We start from the raw sequence: 15,116 nt of genomic DNA on the forward strand, positions 1-15,116 counted from the left end.
TTGACAACTGCACAATTTAGAAAAATACGTTAACATATAATAGAATAATAGGCTAAAAACTATCTCTAGATAGTCTATTTATCTAATTTGATAACAAAAATACCAAAAGGTTTTCATAGAGATACCCTGGAAATACGTTTCTGTTTTGGTTCATCTATACTTCAAGGAATCATTACTTTCAATGAACGTCGAGAAAGAGCGAAAAAACTAGTTGTGCGTAAGAAGTCTTGACATTTGACCGATGCCAACGCCAACGCTTGTTGGATAGGAAATGAAGAACAAGCTACTGGTACGACCAGCACGTCCCTATCCTATTTACCTGTAAGTTGAAGGTAGTGTTTCATCGCACTAACAAATATTTCTAGCGTTGTTTTATTTCCAGATGTCGTAACAGAGAGCACTTTAAGAATTTAGATTATTGGGAAAAGAGTTCTCAAGTTGGGAATCAAAAGTATCGCCGTGTTTCCTCTACGAAGGCATGTGAGAAATTACCGGGAATCGTATTAAACTGCAAATGGAACGCGTTACAGAAGATATTTAAAACATTCAAAGAGCTTTGTGTGCTTTGTATATCGTGATTGTACGAATTACTTTTACTAACAGAATTGCTAATACTTAAAACTTCGTAGAAAATCTCCAAACAGAGTAGTTGAGTTGCAATTTTAAGTGCTTACTTATACGCTAAAATTCGGGATTTTCTCTGGAGTTATTTTTTTTTCCAAAGTCGAGGAACTTAATTAAGACATTACTGTCTGCCATTTCTTATTTTAATTTGCAATAAAAAAGGACACGTGGTGAAATTGACTATATTATTTTTATTTTTTCAATCTTTTATTCATTTGTATTGGTTTCGCAACGTCAGTTTGCATATGGTGAAAAACGTTGAAAATGCTTCAACAGTGTTAGTAATTTCAAAATGTAAATTAAAATAACAGGTCTTTTTATAGACCATTGTGCATAAAGCATTCATTTATTCTGTTACAAACGGTACTGTACAATGAATGTGCATAACTGTATTTGATATGAACTTCCTAAGTATATTACTAAAAAAATTGTTTTGTTCGACAAACATTTATAATTTGTTTTGAAAAAAAGGCCTACATTAGCGAACGTGAATTGAACATTCGCACAGTGTTTAGAAAACTTCTATTTTTTTGTTGAGTTTCGAGATTTTTTTTACTACGTTCCTGATAAAGAGGAAAGAATCAACATAAGTTTATCGTTGCAACTCCAAAGTTTGAGACTTTTATCCGTGTTAATGTAACAATTAATTACTTATAAAGTTATACTGGCCGTTGTTGCAACATTATGCCATTGCAAATGTAAACACATTTTCTTTGAAAAGCCAGTATTATTGACAATTGTAACCATCAGTTCTTATTTAATATTTCCAGATTTAAAAAGCAGTGATTAAACTGCTTAAGTCTTCCAAGTGTATAAAGTCAATCAGCAAGTAGAACTATTTTATATAGTTGCTGCAGTGCGTGTGTTTTGCGTACTTGAGCGTGATTATCAGTCACTAATAAAATACTTGTATTGTATACATATATATATTTTGATTTAACTACGTCGTGGACTGTAACATTTCAGAAATTAATATATAAGATTGTCAACAGGTTACTTCTTACATTTGATTATTACTTTACGGTCAGACAGAGAAGTAAGATGAGTGGTTAATAACTGAGATACGGCCCGGCATGGCTAGATAGTTAAGGCACTCGTATTCCGAGAGTCGCGGGTTCGAATCCCCGTCGCACCAAACATAATCATCCTTTCACCGGTGGGGGCGTTATAATGTGACGGTCAATCCTACTACTCATTGGTAAAAGCGTAGCCCAGGAGTTGGAGGTGGGTGGTGATGACTAGCTCCCTTCCCTCTAGTCTTACACTGCTAAATTAGGGACGATTAGCGCAGATAGCCCTCGAGTAGCTTTGCGCGAAATTCAAACAAAAACATTAACGAAGACACTTTTTCACTTTTTCTGTATCAAATATATATATATATTATATTAACTGTGTTTCGTTAATACGTGAGTGATTTTCTTAAGTTTCTTTTCTCGCTCGTGTGTCTAACAAAAAAACATCCATAGATACGAGGTTCAGATGGTGCAAATGTACTAAGTAGTTAAAGATGCTGTCAACATAAAGCTACAAAACAGAAAATGTTATCTGAGCTCTGTTCACCATGGGGAATCGAATACCGGAGTTTAGCGTTGGCAGTAAAAGTACTAGTGTTTTATTTGTTTGTAATTACGTACAAGAGACTATCGGTGCTCTACTCACCTCTTGTATCGAAACCCGGTTTTTAGCGGTGTGAATGCGCAGACATACCGCTGTGCCACTGGTGGGCAGTTACCGTTCTCCCATCAAGGAACAAAAATAGAGCTAGATTTAGGAAGCATCGTTTTTGCTTTATGAGATAACCCAGTGAAATGTTATAAGCTAGTAAACTACAAAAAAACTGTTTTGTTTGTTTCTGATTAAGCACAAAAATACATCAGTGGTAATGAAAACTTTGAGCTTAGTATTTGTGTTATATTTATGTGCCTACTCGATAAACGTTTGAAAGCATTTTTTTTTTATTATTCTACTCTTGACTTTCAGGGTATTTTCAGATATTATTAACAAATATGGCGTTTCAGGAAGGCAAGAGCGTTAAGCACTTACTTATACATTTGTGAATAGTTCACTCTTATTTTTATATCCTTGCAATTTCGTTTAAGTTAGACGTTCAGAGCTAGAAATTAAAATGCACGTGACATGATTAATGCAGGAAATATGAAGATCATTTTATAATTTACTGCTTGGTGTCGCTATGTTTTAGTTAATGTTCGAAAAATTTGTTATATATTTTTGTAAAACTCAAAAAAAAGAAAAAGAAAAATGAGAAATCGATCAAAATTCTACATAATGAGAATGGCTTTGGAAAAGCATTCTGTACACGTTACACTGAAGGTATAGTCCTATATTCTAATTTTATGTTAAAATTTATGACCACCAAAAGAAAATCACTAAAAATAAACAAAAACTAAAATTACCATTTTCAAAATTTAATGACCATTTAAAAAAGAAGTCAATTAAATTTTGAATCGCTTTATATTTATAACGAGCCATTATTTAGAAATAAAACGATTGAATTACATCGATTTTCCTGCGATTACTATACGTCATATTATCCTACCTTTTATAGTAATGTGATGTCAGAAAGCTGGTGATAAACAATGATTAGTTTTGTTTGTTCGTTTCTACATTTCACTCAAACCTACCCAAGGGATATCTGCGCTAGTCATTCCTAATTTTGAGCAATCAGAATGGAGCAAGAGAGAGCATGAGTTGCTGCCGACTTGTCGTTTGTTTGCTTTCGCACAAACCTAACTGAGGGTTGTCCACTCTAGACATAGATAATTTTCAAGTGAGAGACTAAAGAGAAGCAGCCAGTCAACACTTGGATTACGCTTTTAATAACGAATAATTGGATTGACCGTCTCTTTATAACTCTCTCCTGACCAAAAAGTACGAACACGTTCGGTAACATACTGATATGATCTCGAATGCTCTAACCACCGATCATTCTCGGCAGGCTCCTTTAACACATCACAGCGCATCGTGCGTGGTAACAGGACGACGGCAACGAATTCTTGGATTCACATACCAAATAGCAAATTTCGATACACGCCTGGCTGCATAGATTAATAGAACACCAACAAATGTTAAAACATGTTGCACTTTTTTGGTATTGTTGGTTCTATAACTTTATAACATTAAACGCCCACCGGTGGCAGAGCGGCATGTCTGCTGACTCGCACCGTTAGAAACCGCATTTCGATAACCGTAATGGGCAGAGCACAGATAGTCCAGTGCGTAGATTTGTGGTTAATTTCAACCAAACAAACAGTATAATACTAAACACATACGAGATTCAAGTCTACTTATAAAAAGCTTGTAAAATGTGCGGGTTTGAATAAACAATGAAAAATAAAAGTGTATTCTACTCTGATTTTCTCAAATCACGGAAACGAGCTGCAAAACAAATATGATAGAATGTAAGAAGTAACACGATTTTCCAGAAAATATTGAGATATATTTTTATATCTCGAAAGTTTAAATTATGTCTATTAGATGAGCACGCAATGTAATGTAGAACAAAAACAAAAAACAGTAAAGAAACGTAGCAAGATAAAGGTAAGTATAAGTTACCGTACGATTCAATTATTGTTTTTTTATCAATTCATAAGGTATTTGTTTTGACAAGTGAAATATATATTTTCCTAACACGCAAAAAGGTTTATTTTGCGTGTGATAGTCAACGTTGCACATTTGATAAAACAGAATGTCAGATTGGAGTTTTACTAAATATTTTACCAATTTATCAGAGGTTTCATCGAATTTATACTACAGTATACTCATGCTCAGAGTAAACTGGAGTCGGCTTTGTAGATGTACAAAGAGACATTTGTGTTTAAACAATTTCGAAATCCGATTTCCAATTAAATACTATACTAAAGCTTTACGGTTTGTTTCTGCATTACAGGTAATAAACTCTTTAATGACGACTTATTTTAGAGGTAATTTCATCGTTGGTTGTCAATACTTACTATCAATATTTATTTTGTGTTTTAATGATTTTTTTTTTCATTTTTGTAGAGGTTTGTTATGGAATGCAGAATTTTCTTTAGTTAATGACAGATTATACTTCATAATTCTGCCCCAGCGGTAACTCTACGGATTTACACCGCTAAAATCAGGGGTTCGATTCCCCTCGGTGGACTCACCAGATTGCTCAATGTGGCTTTGCTATAAGAAAAAACACAAACACACATAATTCTGTCAGTTTGCGAACGAACCCGGCATGGACAAGCGTGTTAAGGCGTGCGACTCGTAATCTGAGGGTCGTGAATTCGCATTCCCGTCGCGCCAAACATGCTCGCCCTCCCAGCCGTGGGTGCGTTATAGTGTGACGGTCAATCCCACTATTCGTTGGTAAAAGAGTAACCCAAGAGTTGGCGGTGGGTGGTGATGACTAGCTGCTTTCCCTCTAGTGTTACACTGCTAAATTAATGACGGCTAGCACAGACAGCCCTCGAGTAGCTTTGTGCGAAATTCAAAAACTAAACAAACAAACTTTGCGAACGTTTATTTCGGAATTTAATAATTTTTTATAGAGTTTTGAAACCAATACTTAAAAATCGAGTGTCTGTTTGCTGTTTCTTATATGTAATAATTCAGCAATGCATTATTTAAGAATGATTTTATAAAAACCCACATCCTTCTCCATTCCTGCTTGAAACGTCTGTCACATTAACTACTTTTCTAGCAGTTTTTACAGTACCTCTACATTTCGAGACTTGGCATGCTCAGGTGGATATAGTTTTTAACTCGAATCCTACCAAGCATGCCCACACCCTTTTAGCATTGTTGACATTCTATTTTGACGGTCAGTCCAACCATTCGTTGATAAAAGAGTAGCCCAAGAGTTGGCGGTGTGTGGGGAATGCTATCCTCCTTTTCTTTTATGTTTCCCTACTAAAATAGGGACTGTTATCACTGATAGTCCTCCGTAGCTTTACGTGAAATTCAAACGAAACTAAAACATGGCACATGAAAGAGCTCTTCGCTTGTTTTAGAATATTGCGCAAAACTACTCAAGGCTGTTTGCACATACCCCTTCGTAATTTTAAGCTGCTTTAATTAAAAGTATTCACCCACTATTGGACCACTCTTGTTTGATCAAATAATGACATTTGACTATTACATTAAAACGTGGGACATATTTTTAAGGGACGATTTTTAATCCTCGCAACCTAACCGCTCGAATGTGACTGTTGTTCTTATAAAATGCGATCGTATGTTGACCTGCTTCTATGAATGTCAATATTTCAAATTAAATATTTACGCATGTATAACTTAAACATGTTATTGAAACATCAGCTACCTGATACATGCGTATGTCAAAATAATCCTGTTCTCAAACATTCGTGAAACTGGAAATCCGATTTCTTCATCGATGTAATTAATAAAGCAAACTAAATGTTCTAAGAAAAGACACTGTAAATAAATCTGTAAGAAGAATTGATATAATCATTTTGGAGAATGTTTCTTAGAATTAATCAGCAGATGGAGCTGTAAACTCGACTTTTAACAAAGTAGGTGGATATTTCAGATATGAATCATTAAGCGACCCTAATGACCACTTTAAGCAAAACGAACGTGATTCGAGACACAGTAGTTTTCCTTCCGTTAATAACAGGCTTAACGAAAGCAACATAATGATAAAATGTCTCAGAAAGGATTCATTCAACTTATTTATCTTCCCATAAAGGTGACCCATTACGTGTGTGTTCATGTGTGAATGTTTGTTAGCATTCATCACCCAGAACTGACTGTTTTTAATATCTTAATTTTTGGCAGGATAACTTGAGATGTACAGAACTATTTTGGTTTAGGTTATTACCCAAAAAGGGAATAAAAACCCCGTAAAATGGCCACGTTTCTATTTTTTTATATATATTTTTGGCTTACATCATCTAGATGTTGGCTGGCTCGATTGCCATAACTTTTGTATAGTAACTGGAAAATGTCCGGCAGTAATTTACGATTTATGTCTGAAATAGAGTAAATTTCCATTGTTTTAGAAATCTTTGGTTTTGAATTTAAAGTCATAAGTGAAATGTAAAGACACAGTTAAATGAGCCAATTATTACCTTCTACAAAGCAGATTATGCAATTAACATCTTATGAGGCCATTAGGGAATTAGTAACAAAAGGAAGAAGAAATGGGAACATTATCTAACTTTGCTGTTTATACAGTTATTGTTTCCTAAACTGATACCCTGAGCTAATATATACACAAAACGTATAGATATGTACGAGAATAAATTAACGATCAAAACTGCCACTAGAGTGCTTCAGTTAAACTTTTATTCGGGTCTCTTAACGTAAGTTACTCTTCGTCATTGCATTCTCCTTCTCTGAAATGAAAGAAAAATATATATATTACAAAAACACCCATTATACATAACAAACTGTCATTGATTCTATATGTATGTAATTTTGCCATTTGGATTTACTCGCTATTACGGCCCGGGCATGGCCAGGTGGGTTGAGGCGTTGGACACGTAATCTGAAGGTCGCGGGTTCAAATCCCCGTCGTACCAAACATGCTTGCCCTTTTAGCCGTGGGGGCGTTATAATGTGATGGTCAATCTTACTATTCGTTGGTAAAAGTGTAGCCCAAAAGTTGGCGGTGGATGGTGATGACTAGCTGCCTTCCCTCTAGTCTTACGCTGCTAAATTAGGGACGGCTAGCGCAGATAGCCCTCGAGTAGCTTTGCGCGAAATTCAAAAACAAACAAACAATAGTCGCTTTTATTGGAGCATTGAGTGATTGGTTTTGAGTAAGTATGTATTTGCATGCTACATAATAAAAAAGATGACCCACCTGATTTTTATGGCACATCTGAAGGACATGGTCAAGGAGTCTTTTGTCTGTTTTAGAGAAAAGCCACATTGTGGTATTTGCTGTATCCACCACAGGGAATCGAACCTTGGAATTTAGCATCGTACGTTTGTGCACTTACCGCTGTCCAACAGGGGAGTACTAATCTTTTGTAAGATACTATCATCGAGTCCTTTCCTTTGCCCCTTTGCTGTCGGGTGAGATAATTCACAGTTACTACATCTTCTCTGTATAGTTCAAGCTATCTAGTACCCGTGAAGGAGGAAGGAAATATTTCCATTTGATTTCCACTATATCCAATGTTTATGTTTTATATAAATTTTATCCTTTTCTTTCGTTTTTCACTTAGAAAGAGATTGTACTACATGGAATAGATAATACACGTACCAATGCATCCTGCCTATATTACTCTGTTTTCTCATCAGCATGTGTCCATTACCAAATGTTAATCCCTGCTGGTACGTAATTGAGGATTGGATGAAGGGCTGATTTATGCATTGTATGCAATTTTTCTTATTTAAAGCTCTCCACACTAAGCGCTCCATTGGGGCGAAGAGCTTTATCTGGCAATTACAAGTAGAATTACCAACTTGTTAGCAGAAAGAGTAATTGGCTTTTTTGACGAAATAAAAAAGGCCTTCCAACTTTGGATGTCTTTCTTTTTTGTATTACATTAGATTTTGCATTTGTGGCAAATTGCAGTTTTATGTGTTAGCACTTTAATATTTCTTCGAGATAAAAAATGTGATTAAAAACAACATTGTAGCGAATGTTTAGATAAGATTAATATTACGCGACATTATGAAGAATTTTTTGAGGTTACTCACACAAGGCGTGTAATCCAAGGGTCGAGGGTTCGAATCCCTGTCTCACCAAACATGCTCGCCCTTTCAGCCGTGGGGTTGATATGATGTGACGGTCAACCCCACTATTCGTTGGTAAAAGAGTAGCCCAAGACTAAGTGGTGAATGGTGATGACTAGCTGCCTTCCGTCCAGTGTTACACAGCTAAATTAAGCCCGGCTAGCGCAGAAAGCTCTTGTGTAGCTTTGCGCGTGGCCCAGCATGGCCAAGCGCGTAAGGAGTGCGACTCGTAATCCGAGGGTCGCTGGTTCGCGCCCGCGTCGCGCCAAACATGCTCGCCCTCCCAGCCGTGGGGGCGTATAATGTTACGGCCAATCCCAATATTCGTTGGTAAAAGTGTAGCCCAAGAGTTGGTGGTGGGTGGTGATGACTAGCTGCCTTCCCTCTAGTCTTACACTGCTAAATTAGGGACGGCTAGCACAGATAGCCCTCGAGTATCTTTGTGCGAAATTCCAAAACAAACAAACAAACAGCTTTGCGCGAAATTAAAAAAAGGAATTGTATTTATAAGTAAAATCAACACCTATAATAAAACAAAGTGCTAAATTACCACAATTAAATTTCGGATGGCCCAACATAGCCAGGTGGTTAAGGCACTTGACTCGTAATTCCTTGGTCGAGGGTTCGAATCCCCGTCCCACAAAAACATGCTCGTTATGTCAGTCGTGGGTGCATTATAATATGATAGTCAATCTCACTGTTAGTTGATAAAATAGTAGCCCAAGAGTTGGCTAAGTGGGTGGCAATGAGTAGAGCTTTCCCTCTAGTATTTCATTGCTAAATTAGGGATGGCTAGCGTAGATAACCCTCGTGTAGCTTTGCGTGAAATTCAAGCCAAACTCACCACTTGTAAAACAAAACACATAACTAAAATAAAAGAGGTGGTTTAAAACACCTTCTATGAATTTCAAATACAAAATTGAAACTTTCAAAAGCAGGAAGGCAGCGTCATATTCGTCATTAAAATAGCCGTTGGACTCCTTTACTACCTTACATCACACAACTGCACAGCGTTCCACAAATACCACGGAACACAACCATACAGCAAATATAATTTCGCAGACAGATAAATAACCCGACAACGTAATAATAATCCGAAACTAACAGACATCCAAACTAAGCCCCCTACGAAACATCCAACCAACAACAGTTCAGGTCTACTCAGTGTCTGACCATTCCAGTTCTTCAACTCTGAGGATGATGAATAAAACCAGTGGCGGCGAAATTTCACTCCTCTGAAGTAATCCGGTAAAAGGGACAATCCAGACAGCAAGATGAGGCTTGTTTGAGTGGTGGGCTGTGTATTATACGTAAGGTGTTTTGAATCGTCTTTTATTCAAATATGAGAATTATGTGTTAGGTTTACGTAAGAAGTCTTTCTTAACATTTTTGAAATTCGCAAGATAACATTAAAAGCGAATCAGTAGGCTACACAAAGGTCACTGAATGAAATATAATTCTCGTTTTAACGGTCTGACGATAACCTTGATAAATGTCGAAAGCTGGTTAGCTATCAGACAGTGACACAGGTAGAAGCTAGAATGCTTTGTGATGAAACTGCATTAATTCTGGACTATGTTTGTATTGATTGTTATGTGGTAAAATAAGCTATGTTTGTTATTGTTTGTATTAAGTCTAAATAATTGTAGCACTATTTAGTATAATATATTGAATATTCAATTTATTTGAGCTGGTTTGTTTTGAATATTGTGCGAAGCTACTCGAGGGCTATCTGCGCTAACCGTCTCTAATTTTGTAGTGCAAGACTAGAGGGAAGGCAGCTAGTCACCACCACCCATCGCCAACTCTTGGGCTACTCTTTTACCAACGAATAGTGGGACTGACCATCACATTATAACGCCCCCACGGCTGAAAGGGCGAGCAAGTTTGGTGTGACGGGGATTCGATCCCGCGACCCTCAGGTTACGAGTCGAGTGCCTTAACCACCTGGCTATGCTGAGCCCTGTTTGAACTGTTGACTATTGTTTCTATGATGTTGAATTTAGTTTTCTAGTTGTTGACACAGTGTTTCGCCGTGTTATGCGTCAGACTAAATAGGACTTCTTTGTTAATATGGCCGTGCTTTTTAAGTTCTTTCAGACTCGCTTTTGCAAATGAAATATATGTGGCTATATCTAAGGTACCATTTTCTTAATTGTTTTATGATATATTAAACACAATAATTATATCTTTTATACCACTCATTGTCGATAGGGTTTATGCTCTCAAGTTCAGTTTTCAATTGATAATCTAAGCCATTATATGTCTTGTCCATTTTTGTCATTTGATTACTCAGGGTTAGCTTTACCATATATGTTCAATAGCTAAATATCTTGGAAAGACATGAAAATATCACTATACATATATCTCAAAATTATGAAAAAATCTACGTAAAATAATTTTCTGAGTTTAGTCTAATTTTATACGAATGTAAAAGGAAAAATGTAATACACAAGTTCTTATGGTTTAGAGCTTATAATTAAGTTTTAATATATACAAAAATTCACCATGTATAAAACGGTCTCTTAACTAATCAACTTAGTTTTAAAAGAAGGCAACAATAGAACATAGAAATTTGAACAATATTTTTTAAATTAACCTGGAGACGCTTAAGAAAACTAGTTTTGTCTATACTTTCTTCACTTAAGGGAGTATTCCTCAAACATAGCAACAATATATCGAGAGAAATTACATTCAAACATTTATTTAAACTGAGAAGATTATGTGAAGGCTTAACGGTGTTAAATTAAACTTATTTTTCCCAGCAGTTCTGATCATCTGATAGAAATTTCATCTACTTACAGCTTTTCAGACGTAAAAAAGATGATATTTTAAGCCTTAATATTTTACAAACGGATTACATAACTTTAATATATTTTCTTACTTATTTTGAATTGTTCTACTGGGTTTTAGAAACACAAGTAATTAATAAATCAGAAGAAAAAAATCCAAAATGTTACATCGAAATCTCATTATTTCCTTACCGTATGTTTTTATTTAGCCTTGCCAAACTAGATCTGAGTTTTTGCGTTTTTTTTTCCATGTGCAAACTCTGTCATCTATTACCGATTTGAGATCTAATTACAGGTTTGGACTCAGGAGGTAAACTCTTCCGACCGATGTATTTGAGTACTTTCAGTATCTCATAGATTAATTTACTCTACTCATGCCTCAAATAATTTCAATTTGAGGGTAGACAGGTAGAGATCGTGATGAGTAATAAAATTAAATTTGGTATACGCACTACTCACGTGTGGTACTTATGACGCACAAAAATATAGTTCATAGAAACGAAACTTAAGGTCTCATAGCTTAATTTACTCTAATCCTGCCTAAAAATGTCAAATGCTGCGGCTATTGAGGATTCTCATTTGATTTCACTTTTAAATCAAACAAAAATTGCAATTTATCAAAGTAAGTTAAAATAAGTCATCAAACGCTTCAGATAGCAGTCTTTACAAAATCAGGTAAAGGAAACAGAGTCCAGTATTTATTGAGAGATAAACCCTTCATTATACTATTCATCTGAAACTAATAAATTCGAACTATGGATCTAGCAATTCGAAAGGAAACTAAACAATGAAGGCACTTGTTAAAACTAAAAAAACAACAACACGAAACTTTCATTCTTTAACGAGACCTACGATTATATTAAACCATTTGGTATCCAAGGAGGAACATCGTACGGATTACACACACACACACAAAAGATATCCTATTTCGACGCCTATCGTATCTAATATTAACATCTACAATAACAAATTAGTTGGTCTTATCAGTACCTGACGCTTTGCAGTAGAAATGAATTCATAATAAAAAATAGCCTTGAATTCTTAAACGAAATCAATAATGATGAACCTATGAGCCGTTTTGTATCCAGTTTTGTCACTGAACTCTTGTGTAATAAAATACATTTAAAAGGTGAGTAGCTTTGCGGTGATTTAGATTAACAGTTTGGGTGGTAATATGAAAAGGAATCTTTCTTTGAACATTTTGGAATTTTCAAGAGAACAGAACAGTCTCCCTTCATGTTTAATGGGAAAATACACGATTAAATTGGTGAGATTGTTGGCTTTGGCGAGTCTTTTCCTCTATCGTCACGAAGAAATTTGGTTAGCCAAGTTACCAGAATAATTCAGAGCTGTTTTACGTCATAGATATATTGATGGCATTCAGAAACAGAGCACCTGTTTCTTCGATCCTGAGCTATTTATATAACAACATCCTAATATTATACTCACAGTTGGAAAACCACAGGGGCCTTGTCTTCCTCTCTCGGGTTTAAATATTAAAGAATGATTGAGCTGCATTTGCTACTTCCCCTTACCTTAAGTACATCTACACTGGCCTTCACGTTCATTGTAACAGTTTTATTCTATTGTTACAAATGGAATTTATTAAACATTTTAGATTCTACAGAGTGTATCACCTGGCACGTAATTCGTTAAACTTCCATAAAGAAATACAAAACATGAAAGCATGTTTACAAAATAACGATTTTCTATTCAGTAGCAATGTTGAGAGTTTTCCTAACAAACCTCTGCAAACCACCGACTATAAAATATGCACAGGGTGACCCAGAAGTCTGAACCCATAGAGAAAGATATACACGGTGTTCTTAAAACTCTCAGGTCAGGAAAAACCTACCCCTTTAGGCGTCATGCCAAATTTTCAAACAATATGTTTCAGGAGGTGCTGACTGGCAGAAATAAAGTACTTGATTAGACTAGTTGGAATCTTTTTTCAGATCTGAAATTCATGAACTATGTAAAAAGATACAGGTGTATATATAGCAGTAATGGTTTTAGAGGTTTCAGTGTTTCCATCTTCTCTAGAATCATGTCATACATTTTGCCTTTTTCTAATCTTGCTACTCTTCTTCCTACATCATTTATTCTCTTTCAGTTGATATAATTTGCTTTATTCAACTATGAGTCGAAACGTAAGCAGCATCTACAAACACCACAGACGAAGCAATTTGTTCCCGACAAGATATGTTACAGATTTTACTTATGAGTACATGTTTTTAATCAGAAAAAGAAGCTTTTTAAATTGTGTTATTGTGGTACCTCCACTCAGTTTTTCTGCTCTGACGTGTTTCACGACATAGAGATCTGAAAGTTAAACAAATAAAACATGTTTCTGATGTGGGCCCGGCATGGCCAAGCGCGTAAGGCGCGCGACTCGTCCGATTCGCGGGTTCGCGCCCGCGTCGCGATAAACATGCTCGCCCTCCCAGCCGTGGGGGCGTTATATGTGACGGTCAATCCCACTTTTCGTTGGTAAAAGAGTAGCCCAAGAGTTGGCGGTGGGTGGTGATGACTAGCTGCCTTCCCTCTAGTCTTACAGTGCTAAATTAGGGACGGCTAGCACAGATAGCCCTCAGTAGCTTTGTGCGAAATTCCAAAACAAACAAAAACAAAAGTTTCTGATGTCAGTTTTACATGTATGTACAGCTGCTTATGGCAAGATACATTCTGTAGTTTACCTATGGGTCCAGACTGCTGGGACACTCTATACATAACTTTATTATACACAGAATTCCATAGTATAATGTTAAAAAGGAAACCGAAACGTATTTTAAATTTCTCATGAAACCTCGAGCCAATCTGAGTCAGTTGTTTTAATTGAAAAAGAAATGCATTCCTCCTCCAGAATGCTGTGCATTACGTTACATGTCTTGTGTGTTTTCTTATAGTAAAGCTATATCAGGCTATCTGCTGAGTACACCGACGAGAATCCTTGATTTTAGCGTTGTAAATCCGTAGACTTACCAATGTACTACCGAGGGACCCCTTCTGTTAAATGTTCCCCACAGTAGCACAGAGGCATGTCTGCAGACTTACAACACATGGCCAGATGGTTTAGGCGCTCGACTCATAAGCCAAGGATCAGGGGCTCGAATCCCCATCACACCAAAACATGCTCGCCCTTTCAGCCGTGGGAGCATTGTAATGTGACGCTCAATCCCAAAAATTTGTTGGTAAAAGAGTAACCCAAGAATTGGCGGTGTGTGGTGACGACTATATTTAAAACCGACTAATATGCCTGGAAAAAGATATTACTTTATTACAAATTGCAAATTAACTGACTAAGTGCTTCAGATAATCGGATAGTTCATTAAATAATACTTTAGATCCAAAATCATACACTAGATACCATACAGAACAAACATTTTTCCTCACCGAATCATAAAAACAAATCAAATATGAAGGAAGTCAAGGTTGCGTGTGGATGACGATAACTTCTCTTATAGTGTTTTTAAAACCAACGGTAGATTTTAGTTACGATATAAAATAATTAAAGTTCTAGGAAAAGTAAACAATATTGTATAACGTTTTAATAGATCAAAGCGATATTTTCATTTTAAATATACTCATGTTTTTCGAACTTTCTGCCAACAAACCTTTGATTTTTCACGAACACTTCAAAGTCTATGCTATAATATTTTTTTTTGTCATAACTTTGGTCATTTTAACACCAAACTGTGGTGGAACTCTTGATTTCGAAGCTGGGGAGCTAGATCAGAATTCTTGCAATACGTTTTTTTTTTGTTGTTTCTTTAATTTCGTGCAAAGCTACACGAGGGCTGTCTGTATTACCCGTCCCTAATTCAACGGTGTAAGACTGGAGGGAAGACAGATAGTCATCACCGCCCACTACCAACTCTTGGGCTACTCTTTTACCAACGAATAGTGAGATTGATGGCAACATTATAACGCCTCGTGGCTGAAATGCCGAGCATGTTTGGTGTGACGGGGATTCGAACCCGCGACCCTCCGATTACGAGTCGAGTG

This window comes from Tachypleus tridentatus, chromosome 13, assembly GCF_004210375.1.
Source record: "Tachypleus tridentatus isolate NWPU-2018 chromosome 13, ASM421037v1, whole genome shotgun sequence".
Classification (NCBI taxonomy): Eukaryota; Metazoa; Arthropoda; class Merostomata; order Xiphosura; family Limulidae; genus Tachypleus; species Tachypleus tridentatus.